This window comes from Xiphophorus couchianus, chromosome 1 (assembly GCF_001444195.1).
Source record: "Xiphophorus couchianus chromosome 1, X_couchianus-1.0, whole genome shotgun sequence".
Classification (NCBI taxonomy): Eukaryota; Metazoa; Chordata; class Actinopteri; order Cyprinodontiformes; family Poeciliidae; genus Xiphophorus; species Xiphophorus couchianus.
In genome coordinates this window covers 185,661-200,435 of record NC_040228.1, presented here as the reverse complement: position 1 = coordinate 200,435, position 14,775 = coordinate 185,661, and the positions used below count along the sequence as shown (strand labels likewise).

The 14,775-nt window shown below is 40.5% G+C and overlaps 1 protein-coding gene across 6 annotated transcripts in view; it reads left to right on the top strand.

Annotated features, from left to right (window-relative positions):
- tafa5l (TAFA chemokine like family member 5, like) overlaps positions 1 to 14,775 on the top strand; it is a 120,974-nt gene that overhangs the window by 23,419 nt on the left and 82,780 nt on the right. The gene's annotated exons all lie outside the window — the stretch shown is intronic.

The following is a 14,775-nucleotide window of genomic DNA, read 5'->3' as shown; positions in this document are numbered from 1 at the left end:
GGACTCATTAGAGGAGATGCTGCTCAGAGCTGCTGATAAAAATAAGGGGTTGTTCAAGGGGCCATGTTGGGATGACTTAAATACTCTAGTTGTAATACTGTATAAAGAACAAGGACATTTTTGAGTTTTATTAAAACACATAAAACCAGAATTAAAAAACTGCCACTCACTGTTATACTTAAAAAATTTGCAAATAAGCAAGATTTTGATCACAAACTTCTATGAGGGAAAAACCAAAGGAAACAGAAAAACAGAGCTAGCTTCCTTCATTCTGAAATTTAGGGAAGTGTACTTCCTTTTATATTTTAGTTAATAGAAAAGCAAACAGTAAGAGCAGAAATGCTTTGATTTACCGCTTTCACAGTACAGTGAATTCTCTGCCAATTTGAAGGTAAAACCGACAGACTGTAATAACGAGGAAGCATTACTTCTGCTTTGATCCAGAGAACAGACTCTCACTTTTACTGCAAATCAGAACAAATGTGAATAAAATATTTAAAAAGTGAAGATGCCCAATGCAAAACCTGCAGAGTGGGAAATGACTGCTGCGCTAGTTTTTATGAATAGCTTCTAACTGAATATGAATGTATGGACTGTTGCACACAAAGCACTAGTTTTTCTCAAAATTTCCCTTTAGAACACTTTTGGATAACAAAAAAACTGTTTTTTGACTCATGTCTTTTTTCGTAATGAGATAGTTAAACATCTCGATTCTGCGACTGCAGATATCACAGATTCATCTTTTCAGATTCTGCTCTTAAAGGAGGTCAGTGTGGGAACCTGGATGCTCACAACTGTTGGGTCATTTTATGAGTCATTCTTGTTGATCAACAACCCATTCAACCTTTGCCATTAGCGTGCTCATTTCATACTCACTTAATGAACCTCTGTGAGCGTTTTGGACTGAGCTGAGGCAGCAGAACCGAGGGCCAGTGCTTGGTGACTGACCTGACATGAACTGCTGCCACAGATTCTTCTCTGCTCTGCCTTCACCGAGCTCATTTCATTTCATTATCAACCTGAATTGACCTCTCAGGCATTTTTCTGTACAATATAAAAGAGGGAAAGAAGAAACTTGCTCTTGTCAAGAAAATCCGAGCTCATCCCACTTCCCCATGCTGGAGATTTTAGTTTAACTGTACTAATAAATAAAGTTATCTTTAAAATGAATCACTCAAGTGACATCTAGGCCCAACAGTAGACTTAAGTGTCAATAAAATAAATCTGGTTGTGTGTGTTGTTTTTGTCTCATGCAAACTTTGCTTTAATTCTACTTTTTTCTATCTAATCATAAGAAATCATAGTCAGTCAGAGAGAGTCATTAAACAGGAAAAGCAGGTTTCCTGGAAAAAGAGGAAGTAAGTTTCCAGCCTGCAGATTTATAAAAATAGCTGAGACTATTTCTTAGTTTAAAGCATGAAAGTTTTAAAGAATGAAATCTAAACATTATTAGTAATTGGATAAGATTCAAAGTAAAATACTTATATTAATATTGGTTTACTTGTAATAATACTTACACTTACATTTGTGAGAACACTTACAAGAAAAACAAGTAACTGTAACTTTGGTATTAAATAATTAGAATCATGGATTATTCTTGGTTTCTTTTCAGAAAAACATCTGTAATAACTCACATTAAGATTATAATAAGTATAATTAATAAGTTATGGTTATAAAATCATAAATGAATGCTAAATCAGAGAAGCTGAAGAAAATAAATGTAATATAAATGTGATTTTGACATTGAACTTGAAATGGTGTAAAAAGGTGTAACTGCAATTAAACGTCACTGATATGTTGGAGGTAGATGGTAGGTGAAGGGTGAAAGGAAGGGGAAAAGGGGAACTAACAGGAGAGCAGAGATGATCAATGCTTTATTTAGAAAATGTCGTGCAGGCAACAGACACAGGAGGTTGAGCAACCCTGAGACATTAGCACAGACATCATGACATGATGTCTCTTAAGACAGTGATGGATATGAGATCATCTGTCTAAGCAGACAGCCAATGAAAACACACCAAAAGGGTGGATAAACCCTATAAAAGGTGGGTGCAAAAGAGGAACCTTTTGTTGGATCCTCCGGGCAGCTTCGAGCCAAGATCGAGATGGACAAAGAACTCTGCAGCTGAAGAAGAGCCGGGGCCACAGAGCCGAAGACTGTCCTGTGCATGCATGGGGACCAACCCGTCTGGCCCACAATCTGTGGCTTCGAATCGCACTTCTCTCATCGGCTGGGTTCAGACCCCAAAGACAAAGATGAAGACAAAGGCAAAGACAAAGACGAAGAACTGGTGCCTTTTTTCCTGCCAGCACCAAGTCCTGTGTGACCTCACCATCCATGCGGAGAAGAAGCTCATCAGACCTACAGAGATCCCTGCCTTCGCCGATCAACATCTTCCTCCTGCTGCAGCACCTTCTTCATCATCAAGCCAGGTCTGGGGTTCGAAACGCCAAACTCCGTCCGTCTCTCTCAAAGGTTCCCTTTTTAGTTCTCAGTGTCAGCAGTAGGGAAAGATAGACTAGATGATTGATTTACTTATTTGATTATTTCTGCTACTGAATGAAGCTGTACTGACCCTTGCAAAAATGCCTTACTAATAAAATATTTAGCATAAAGAAAATCTAAAGATGTTGTGGACATTCAGTTAATGAGTCACCTTAAAGTTCTTTGATGGTTGTAAAATAGCTGTGATGTTTGATTCTGGAGAGGAAAAAGTGGAAAATGTTTTTAGGTTGCTGGTAGCCCATATGTAAAACATCATCCTTGGGACTCGCCCGAGTCACTAAAACCTACCTGGTTCAATAACAAATGCAAGTTGTAAAATAGAGAACGAGCGACCGTTAACAGGTGTGCTCTGTGAAACTAGTTGGCTGTAGGCTGCTCAGTTTGGCTAATTCACAGGGGGAAGAAGGGTGGGACACCTGGATGTAGGCCGTCAGATAACCAGGCGAATCGTTTCTCGAAACCAGCTTAAACAGAGTTTACTTCAGTTCTGGACAGGGTAAATCCCAGCAGATTTAGGAAACTCAATTAACCCGTTAGAAGGAGAGCTGGTAGCACATCTCCCCTCTCAGAAGAGGAAGTACGAGAGTGAGAGAGTAGAGACAGAAAGGAGGGGGGGGGGGGGGTGTTGCGCAACAACACTCTCCTTTTTCCAGCTCATTACAAAGGTGAAGCAAGTCTGCAGTGGTTTTATCTCAGTTTTCCAGTTCCACCTTGAAAAGAACCACAGAAATATTCTTTGCCTGTTCTTTCTATGGACATTTGCGTCTGGAAAAAAAAGTTAGTTTTAGATTGGATTTGTTCGTCTTACCTCATATTTCTAATGTTTAAATGCAGCTCGTCTGATTGTTAAGTGGCTATCTCCCTCCTATTACAAGATTTCAACAAGTAGCTGATTGAAAATGACAAATGAATCACCTGTGCTGTACCATTTGTTCTTCAAAGCAGCCGACGGCCTCTAGCAGTTTATTGTGATTAAAGTTTGTGTATCTGAAAAGTGAAACATTATTAACATCTAATAGGTTTACTGAACACACCAGGAAAGGCTGAATTATACTTTAAAAAAAAGAAAAGACAATTAAATGCAATCCCTCAGGTTTCCAAATAATCTGCTGAAATATAACCGCCACTACATAATGTGTTGCAGGAAACTCCTGCACAGGGTTTCATAAATGTAAACAATAAGAACTCCTCTTTTGTTTCTCCCGGCTATTAGACGGTTTTTGGTTTTTTTCCGCTGCGAATCGTCCGAGTTTTTCTGTGAAGCTCTTTGCAATGAACATCCCTGACGCTGAATGGAACATCATCCCCCCGGGACCCGACACTGGTGGTGGAGGCGATGAGGGATGCGGCCGAGTGAGTAGAGGTGAGGGGGTGGAGGTTGGTTGAGCTCTGCTGGAAAGCGAGAGACGCCATGGATGGTGGTCCTTTTCAGCTGGAACTCGGTCGGAGATTGGGCATGACTTGGATTTGGACCAGCGTTGGTTAATCAGCGGTGATGAGCAGGAAGCGCCTGTTGGATGATGCAGGTGGGGCTAAAGAGTCTTCCAGATTGAATTTACGCCTAGGCTTCATTATGCAGTATTCACCTTCTGATAGCTTCCTTCTGTTCATTTTTGTCACACCTACATACTTTTAGATTTTTTACTACTAATAATGATGATTTAATAAGAGAAAAATCCTATAAACTAACCAGACCATATGGAAACAGAAATAAACATGGAGGGGTTTTGAGCATGACACACATGTTCGACATCTTTCCTCAACTGCGATTTTGGACTTTAACTAGGCCACTTTTTTTTCTGCTTGATTTCTGAACCATGATCACTGTTATAGTTATAGTTCATATAGTTCTTAAGGTCTAGATCTGATCTAATGTGTTCTTTCTGCTGATTTTGTCCAGTGTTGTCTAGTTCGTTCTCACACTGCACTGAGTCATACAAGTTACACTCTTTGAAGAACACGTTCTCCTCCTCAACTGTGGGGGCGCTGCACCATGAATGACATGAAAAGATTTTAGTGGTTGTAGAATTTCTCTTATGTCTTTGATAAAAGACCACTATCCACTTCTCCTGTTAGTGCTAGGCTAGCATGTTTGCTTTGGTTGCATTTACCCAGAATATTCTGCGATGTAGTCCACTTCCTGCTTTTGGAGAGGTCTCCGGTTCGCTTGATATTCACATATGCATTGGAACCACACCAGAGTTCACTTCAACTAAACTGAAGTTTTGATTGAAGTGAAGGTTTTTAGGGGATCACAGTTAGCTGTTTGGTCTGCATCAGAGTTTGATTGATTTACACAAACAATCTAAACTTTCTAGGCAAATGAATTAGTTTGATTACAGCACACTGAACAGGGCTTGGAGTAACATCTGTACCCCTGTAAAACGTATCACTTTTCCATGTTTATTCATAGATAATATTTGTCACAACGGTGAATCCCTTTGCCGACTGCTTCTTCTTCATAGTGTAATGTGTTGCTCTTTGAGATTTTTGCCTCCTTCATGTCATCAGACCTGCAGTGGACTGGCGACCTGTCCAGGTACCCTGCCTCTCGCCCGTTGACAGCTGGATATAGGCACCAGCACCCCTACTGATCCCAATGGGATAAGGGTGTAAGAAAATGGTGTATGGATGGATGTTGTCACATGGGTTCTATTAATTATTTCTCAACTTTTCTTTGTTTGGCAATCATCAGGCCTTTTTCATTTGTGAAATGATGCTCATTTTCCAAAAAGTTTTGTTAATTACCATATTCTGTGAAAAAGATGAGAAGATAAAGAGCATTTTTCCTCAAAAGAGAAAATAAGGTGCACGAATATGTGGCAGGAAATGTCCTGCCCAAAGTTTCACTAATTAGTAAGAAGAAAATGTGAAATAACATTTTTGGTGGCCAGTTAGCTACTTTATTAGTTCATAACGGTGTCAAAACGTTACAGTTTTTCTGGGTACTTGGACATAAATTATAATAGTAACTCTCAAAAGGCAGCGTTGTCTGGGTGAATCATCAATCTGAGAGGTTCTATTCATTTGCAGTCTCAGTAGATCTCAACTCAGCTTGAAAATTGGTCTGTCATTGAAGCACAGAGCCCACCAATCTCCTCTTTGTCATCCAAGTCACATTTTACTCCTGGCTGTGGTACGTGTTTCCTCAACTCATTTCAATAGTCAAATAAAAAAATCCAACCAGTGAACTTTCAATATTTTAAATTATAGTCTGGTGCTGCCCTCAGGGCCCGCATAAAATTGAGATTCTGAACACAGGAAGGTTTGTTTCAAATGATGTGTGAGGTTACAGTTTTTAACAAGAGGAGGTGCTGTTTTGATTTTCCTTTCATTTTCCCATTAAGCCTCCTGATAAACCTTTCTCTGAGACCATGCTCTGCTGTGGTAATCTGTGGCTACTTTCAGTGTTCAGACTAATTAACTTCCAAATGTAGGCTATTTTTAAAAGGTGCTCAATGAATGAGGCACACTGAGTTTTATGGTGATATCTAAGCTAATTTTGATGAAAAATTCCCAAAAATGTTTTGTTTATACTGTGCTTTTATCAATTGAGCCTTTAGACTTCCTGCACAAATATTCTGGTGCACTGAATTTTTCTTGCAAATGTATATGCAAGATAAATTTGTCATGGTTTGACATTACTGCCACAAACTTTAATGTCATCAATTAACAAATATTCAATAGAGCAGGAAAAATTATAAATTCTTTGAGTACTGTACTGTCATGGAAAAAACACTATTTCCAAGCACTGTTCAGGTAAAATCACTCAATCAGGTTTATTCATATATTGTGCACAATACAGAGAGCTCATAGGACAATCAATAATGAACGAAGTCGGGATGCAAAGCTCTGCCAGGCAGAGACAACACATGAGTTTTATACCAAGGATAAAGAATTAACAACAAAGGGCGAGACAGCCTGGTTCTGATGCAGCTGTAGAAAACAACTTCCAACCTTCTACATGTAACTCAAATAGTTCTTTTGGTGAGAGTTCACAAGCATTTAGTATAACATGACTAGCAGATGTGACCTTATTGTAATTTTTCCATCACATTTCCCCCCTTTTGATTATAAATAAATATGATAATATTTAATACACACATTTCCCTCCTCAGCCATAAGACATAACACAACACTATCGTGGAAGGCATAACAAAAGAAACATATACGCAAGATACGAAAAACCTACCGGCAGTCCCCTAGTCTACCCTGCAATAATATCACTGTGTTTGGTAGGAAATGTTACTTTAGACTTAGACTTAGACTGACTTTATTGTCATTTTGCATGCACAGGGTGTATACAGAGGGGTTGCAAGATACCTTGCAACCCCTCCTTGCCAGGGAGGCGGTCCTCTATATGTTCTGTCCAGGAAAATTGTGGAGGTATCATACCAATGATTGAAGACATAAAAAAAACCAAGAAACCATAAAAAAAAAATTAAAAAAAATCTAACACAAAAGCTAATTAAGGAGGAGAAAAAAATTAACAATAAAACACATTTAAAAAGAAAAACAAACAAAAATTAAGCTTGGGGTAAAAAAAACCCCAAGCTTAATTGAAAAATTATATCTAATTGCATAAATCAATCTAAACCAACATCACAACAACAATCCATATTAATGAAAATAAGTGAAAAGAAGTAACATATTTCCAGATGAAACAAAATGTTAAATCAAATCATAAATGCATATGTAGAACATGCAGAAAGGACAGGCATTTGTTTTTGTGAAACATCGACATTTCTGTGAATTGCAAAGCAGTATAGGAAAGCTAAGCTAGGATACTAGCCTGAAAATATCAATGATTAACACCACTTAAAGACAAAAAACAAAAAATCCAAGTCATCAGAGTCATCACTTAGATAGGTAGGGTCACAGAACTTCTTTTTGTGCAAGTAAAGTGTACATCAAGAGATGAACATTAATGAAACTTTATTCTAACATTTTAAGTAGGGGAATCATACAACAAGATGAGATTAACAGTATCCCTAATACAATAAAACACCGGTGTGAGGAGTTTTAATAGGAGTTGTCTCCAACCGTTAACCGAAAGCCACGAGAACCAATCGAATGGAGCAGCATGGTCAATATTAAGAGCATTCTTCAGAGCCGTTAGGTTTGACAGTGCATGAGCAATAGCACCACCATCTTCATCATTAGCTGGGATAACAGTACAACAAGAAGCACCTACCATCACACAACCCCCCCCGTAGAAGCTGTTAGTTGATCTAGCACCATCCTATTTTGAAGAGTCATTAGCCTTAACGCAGTTAATTCAACTTTAGCCGCTCCAAGACCAACCAATACATCATTAACAAATGACTCAAACCTGTAATTCAAAGTTTCCACACGAAGCATACGTTTACCAACACCTAAGAATGGAAAGAAGGATAGGGCAACCTTCTCACCCTTACTCCACAATTTGCGATCTTCTGGGACATTCAAACCCCAAATTGGGTCATGCCGGGCTGTGGGTGATCTGCGGACCCGTCGGTGTTGCTCATGAATTTCTACACCGCCAACAACATAGGAATGTGTTGCTATAACTGGGGCACACCTACCGGTCCAATATGCTGGGAGGGCCAGGTATAGGGAATATCCACAGAGCCAGAACATATCAATTCAGGGCAAAGTGCCAAGTACACCTGGAGCCTGGTAATAAGGGGAACAGATAGTTCCTGGAATAGCTTGAGAGTAATTAAGAGAAGCATTGTTAGCATACAGAGTGCAAGGAACATGCACAGATTTGCAATATAAACGGGGTATATTGCCCATAAATGCAGGAGTGTGACCTATGAGTTCAACCTTGAAGTTAGAAAAACAGTAAAAATTTTACCTTAGGAGGAATGTGAACAGAGCCAATGAAAGGTTCCTCAAAGGAGGTGTTGGTGACCTGAAACACCTTTGTGAAGCTTCTGGAACCCTTAAGAGATGGAATTGGAGGAGAATTCAAAACCGCTGGGAACAAGTCAGAGACGTTTGGATAAGGCTGCGGAATCACCATTGGTGCGTTGGCAGCTAAAGGCATGTGTGAGCAAACATAGCAATTTGACCTCTTTTGAGCAATATACTTAGCATAGCGGTACCACAAATTCAAGGTGTAAGGAGTGGAGTGTTTAAGGTTTAAGTCAACAGTAGACAGCCAATTAATATCTCGCAGTTCATGTAGCGGAAACGTTTCTACCATAGCAGAGGGAAAGAAACCCCACCACCTGAGTGACACAAACAAACAACAAAAAAATCAGAAAAAACCAACACAAATATCTGTAATTGAAACAAGATGAAGACGTGAATGTCCTTGTTTTTTCTTCTTTCTCTCTCAGGAACTTTTTAAAAAAATATTTATTTCAATCTTCACTCCCCACTTCGACCACTCGCCAGTGAACCAGCAATAGTTCTTTGGTTGGGGAGCCCTGTTGACGTACAAAAGCAACCAATGTTCGTTGTTATGTTTGTCTTTTCCATATTCCTTTGTTTCGTCTCTTTCCTCTTCCTGAAGGTTGGGTGTCAGAGGTTACTAGCACTTAACACCAGCAGCAGTGAAGTAAGTTGTCCTCATCCAGAAAGTTGAGCGTCGTCCTCCTTGGTCTGATGTTCTGTCGACTGTTGGACACCAGGATGGGCGTTGTTTCGACCCTCTTATAGTGGTTGGCGTGCATCCACGTCGCCCTCTCTGTGACCTTAACAGCCACATGTGTGACGAGCAGCTCTGGAAATGGTCCCCGCCAGTTCCAATGCGTTCTCCGGAAGTCTTTCACCACCACCCAATCACCTGGCTTGACCTGGTCCTTGACACAAACGGGTAAAAGTCCATAATTTTCCTTCAAATCCAAAAGCAAACCAATTTAATTAGTTTAATTATTTATTTAATTAGACCTACATCATATTTCTTTCTTCTTTTTTTTTAGCCCAAAATCATCAGAAACTTTAGATAGCGCTTTTGGTAATGGAGACAGATCTGTTTGAGATAAAAAATATGCTTCAAAATTTGGATCTGTGGTAGGAATATCATGAATTGCGGTGTGAGGTGGCGAGGCAAATGCAGAAAACCCAGGTAAGAAGAATAATTGATTTTAATAAAGGAAACACAGTCCAATCAACGGGCAGCACGGCCGAGCAGAAGCCAGGGCTCGACGCCGGTAGCAACCATTAACACGAATGGACAACACGAATGACAGAACGCACATTAGACGAGGACCCGACAAAGACACAGACACACAGGTGACACTAAATACACGGGAGGGTAATTAGGGAATGAGAAACACCTGGGAGTAATCAAGGGGAAGACAGGACAACACAGAGACACAGGAAACTCAAAATAAACACACAGAAAAACACGGAACATGACACTACCCCCCCCCCCCCCCACCCCTCAAGGGCGGCTCCCAGGTGCCCAAAAAACAACCCAACGGAGTGGGCGGAGGCACAGGAATGGCCAAGAGTCCAAAAACAAACAAAAACTACCCACAGGGTGGAGGGAGGGAAAGGAGGCGGGAACCACGGAGGTGGTCCGGCGGCCATCCGCGGCGTCGGCGGCGACGAGTCCCGGGGGCCGCCCAGAGGCGGCAACAACGACGACGAGGAGTCCCGGGGGCCGCCCAGAGGCGGCGACGACGACGACGATAAGGAGTCCCGGGGGCCGCCCAGAGGCGGCGACGACGACGAGGAGTCCTGAGAGGAGCACTGAGAGGCGGGGCCTCGGGAGGAACACTAAGAGACGGAGACTCTGGAACACTAATCCTAGGGGGCGACAAAGGGTCACTGAACACACTAGGAAACGAGGAAGATGCACAAGGGTACTCGGAGAAGGGACTAGGAAACAACGAAGAAACACTAGGGAACTCAGAGGGAACACAGGGAGCCCTAAAGGATTCAGGGAGGAGACTAGGGAGCTTGGAAGAAGCACTGGGCAACAACGAGGGAACAGATAACCCACTAACTGGGGCAGGAAACGCCCTCAGCTGCGCCGCCTGTCGGCCAGGTGCCAGGCTGGCCGCCTGAAACCCCATCACTATGGGAACAGTGACTGCAGCAGTCTCATACTCATAATCAGCTCCCAATGAAACATTTAAAACGCAGCTTAAGTCATCAGGCTGTTTAACATCGGAAAAGGGAGAAACTAAAGTTTTCACTTCTTCAAGAAGTGGTTGTGAAAGAGTCGAATTTGGAAGCTTCCATTCATATACATAATTTAGAGCAGATAAGTCAAATTGCACAGCTGTGTGAGTCCAATTAGAATGTTACGTAACTTTTACACCCACCGGTGTTGAGACAAGATCAATCCTTAATCAGCACATCAATCTCGCCCTACAAGATTTACTGGGCACACATTACTGGACATGTAAAGTTTTGTCACGTGTGCTACTGCCAGCAATCAGCTCTTCTTTGCCAGAAACAGGAAAAACAGGAGACTCATACAAATCCTCATTCAAATTACCATCTCGAAAATAACCTAAGCTCTCAAACCGTTTCATGCGATAATTCTTTAAGAACTTAAATGTTTCAATTAGTGATGGGATTTTCGGCTCCTTTTCGAGATGCGGCTCTAATGGCTCTTCTTACTGTGGAGAGCCGGCTCTTTCGGTTCCCAAACGGCTCCCCATATATATTTTTGACATTATTAATTAATTAATAGCTTAAACCTAATTTTATAATATTTTGTTTCATTATTGACATTGTTAAACACTTATGATGAGTAAAAATGCCGCATAACAATGCTATAGCAATACCGATGCGTGTGATGTCCGCATGTGGCTGTGCAGGTTGTTTGTCGAGCCTGCACGATAGGAAATGCTGACTTTGCACAGTCTGCACTCTGCCCTGGAGCTTGATGTAGCATTAAAATGAGTCCAAATCTTGCTCCGTTTTCTGTCACTCATTTATTTTCACCTATTCAGTTCTCATACTGACTCCCCTTCTTTCTGTTGTGCTTCTTGACGCTGAGTGAGTGTCTGTACATAAACACCTGCCGACGAACGCTATACAGCTTGGCCAATTGCCTGCCGTTTCCACAAAAAAAGTGGAGATAAACTTTTTTTTCAGTGTTTTCCCGCCACATTATCAATTGAAACTATGTGTGATTGGTCCGATGTGTGGTGCACACGCTTGACATGAGGGCAGTGGACCGACCGAGGGAAAAAACTCTCCGCTCTAGCACTGGCAGAAGAGCAAAACGCGCAAGGAGAGGGAGGCAACGCAGGACAAAAAAAAACGATGTGGGGAAAAACTATCGGCTCTGGCACTTGCAGAGCACAAGCACAACGACAGGGAGGCGGAGAGACAGCGATATACTGTAGAAAAAAACCCGGCTCCCAAATAGGATCCTAAAACGGCTCCCATTGTGGAGCCGGTTCCAATCGTTCACTTCAAAGAGCCGGCTCTTAGAGCCGGATCGTTCGCGACCGACACATCACTAGTTTCAATCAATCAGTCTAGTAAACAATGTTCAGTAACACAAAACATACAAACAACAGTCACCCCAACATAAAACAGACACAAGCAAACGTTGCTATCAGAATTTGGAGTCAAAAGTCCATCAATCAAACATTTACATTCAAGTCCTCGTTTTGTCTATATTGTCTTAAATTGAATTTACCAAATTTACTGAAGCTTCAAAAAGTTTAAATTTTCTTTCAACAACATACATTAATGTTTGAATTCAACTCCAGGATCCTGTTTTAATTTTTAAGCTACTGTATGCACACATACAAAAAAGATCTCAATATAATTTAGGATCATAGCAACCAATTGATCAAATTTTTGCTGAAGCGTTTCATTAATTATTTTTATTTTCTAATTTTTTCATAACTAGAATTTCCAGGACAACAAAAGAACTTTTAACCTCTAAGTTCAAATTTATCACAGCTGTATTTAATAGGAACTTTCCCTTGTTCAATTTAAACGCAACCAAACATTATATGGTATACCAAAATATTATAAACACTGCAGTAGCAAGGATCTGTAATTCTTAACAATAAAAAAAAATAATAATCATTTAATTTATTTTGGATTATTTTATGTAACTCAGCATAGATTTTCAAAAGGAAGGAACAAATCTTTAAAATGTTTAGAGTCAAAGGACACTGGTATTTTATATAGGACCGCTTTGTAAGTCTCATTGATAACATTGTATTTACTGTCTGTGTCTGCAACGGTTCAGCTTTTAAATTATTTTTTTATTTAACTTTTCTTTCGGAACCATAATTTTGCTTAAAGTGTTCTCCAACATCTTATTTGTTATATTCCAATGGCATAATTTTGTTACAGAACTACAGTTATTACAGTTTCCCTTCACAGTTTCTCAATCTATGGCTCATGGACCCCTAGAGGACATTTAATATTGGTTCTTCTGTTCAGGACTCAGAGATAACAGGGGCACGAAACTCTATTGAAGTCAATCCTTTCTCGCTAAAATAAATTCTAAATGTGTACAGGATTAGTAGCAAGCAGTCTTCGTTGCAGTGGCAGTGTGCTTGTGTAATAGCTGTGTGTGTGTACAACTTATCTTAAATGTCTCTTTTCGCTCCTCTCCCCCTCTTCCTGCTGGCATCGCTGCAGCAAAATCCTTCCCCGTCTCTCTCCTCCAGCTTCCTGTCAGTCCAACTGGTCCTGGCATTGGATCTTTGGGTTGTCCAGATCGTCCCTCAGTCAATGTCCATGAAACAAGCATCAAACAGTTCAGTCTTCTTCTCTCACAGTTCTGAAGCATGTTTATCTTTTCCTTCTCCATGCTGATTCAGGACAGCGGAGGGTTTTAAAGCTCAGTTGCACACAGTTTTCATTCTGAACAGGAGACCGACAGTCGTCCCCTGAATGTAAATGTTCCATCAGTTCTCTGGTGTCAGAAACAAAATTAGGATCAACAGACACTTCAGTGCCTGGAGGTGATGGAGGTCTCCTTTGTCTTCTTCACCTTCTTGATTCTCCAGATCTTCTCGGTCACTTTCATCAGCTGGTTTTGTAGGAGGGACATCATCTGGTCCATGGGAGGACAGGTTTGGAGGAGTTGAGGTCAGAGGTCAGATGCACTGCAGCGAGGCTCAGACAGAGGGAAAGAGAAGAAGCCAGTAGAAATCGATTAGGGCTTGTTTTGTAGTTTTCCTTGGTTTTCTATACATATGTATGTATTTATGAATCTTATTTTAACCTTTGGCTGCGACAGACTGGCGACCTGTCCAGGGTGTACCCCGCCTCTCGCCCGGAACGTAGCTGGAGATGGGCACCAGCAACCCTCCCGACCCCATTAGGGACAAGGGTGACCAGAAAATGGATGGATGGATGGATTTTAACCTTTGGCACGATCACCAGAGAAACCAGAGGGCTAATTGTTTGTACAGCTCTTTGAGCTGCTTGTAGTAAGAAAGGGTCCCTTATAAATAAAATTGATTGATTGATCCTTTTAAGAAATAAAATCATTTTGTTTATTCAAATACACAAAAAAACAAACATAACAATTTTTTAAAACATATTAAGGCCTGTAATTCAGCCACAAAAGATTTATATTCAGCATTTTTATTCTTTATTCTTTTCCCCCGCTTTTTCTTTTCAATATTTCATTATCATATAGTCAAACAATTCACCCTGAGGAGGAGATTGCGTTCTGGAACCACGTAGACCCATTCTTCTTGAATTGGGTGGGATATCCTCTTTGGACTGCAAACGTCTTCGCAGAATCCAACAAATCAGCTTTGTGGTAGCTCTGCCTCTTACTCCTTTAAGAGGGACCTTTATTTCCGATAAAGGTCTCTAGGATTCTCCAAAGGTTTAGTTCCCTTAATTTAGAAGACCAAAACGTAAGAAAATATCTGCCTTATTCATCATTAAGGACTTTCACTAGGACTTTAACCTAGAAACCTGTGGTTCCCTTTTTTGGAACTGTAACCCAAACAATTCTGGAGGGACTCTAACCCAACTGCTTGTTTTTTTTTTGTCTTTTTTTTGATAAAAAATAATCACTTGTTTTTATTCTTTTCATTTATTTTATATATTTTTTATTTTATTTATTTATTTTCATTTTCTTCCTTTTTTCTTTCTGGGACTTTAACCCAGAATAACGCCAATCTCTATTCCTCAGGGTGAAAGATTTATTGGATCATTTACTATTTTAGATTTAATAATTTAGAATTTGTAAAATTAATTTGTTAGCCTGAGTGAGTATCCCTCCTGATAACAGTGGTTGTGAGTTCGTTGATCCCAGCGCTAGAGCCGTAGAGCCAACCAACAGCCCTCTTCTCTCTTAAATCCTAATTTGTTTGAGGCAGGAGTTT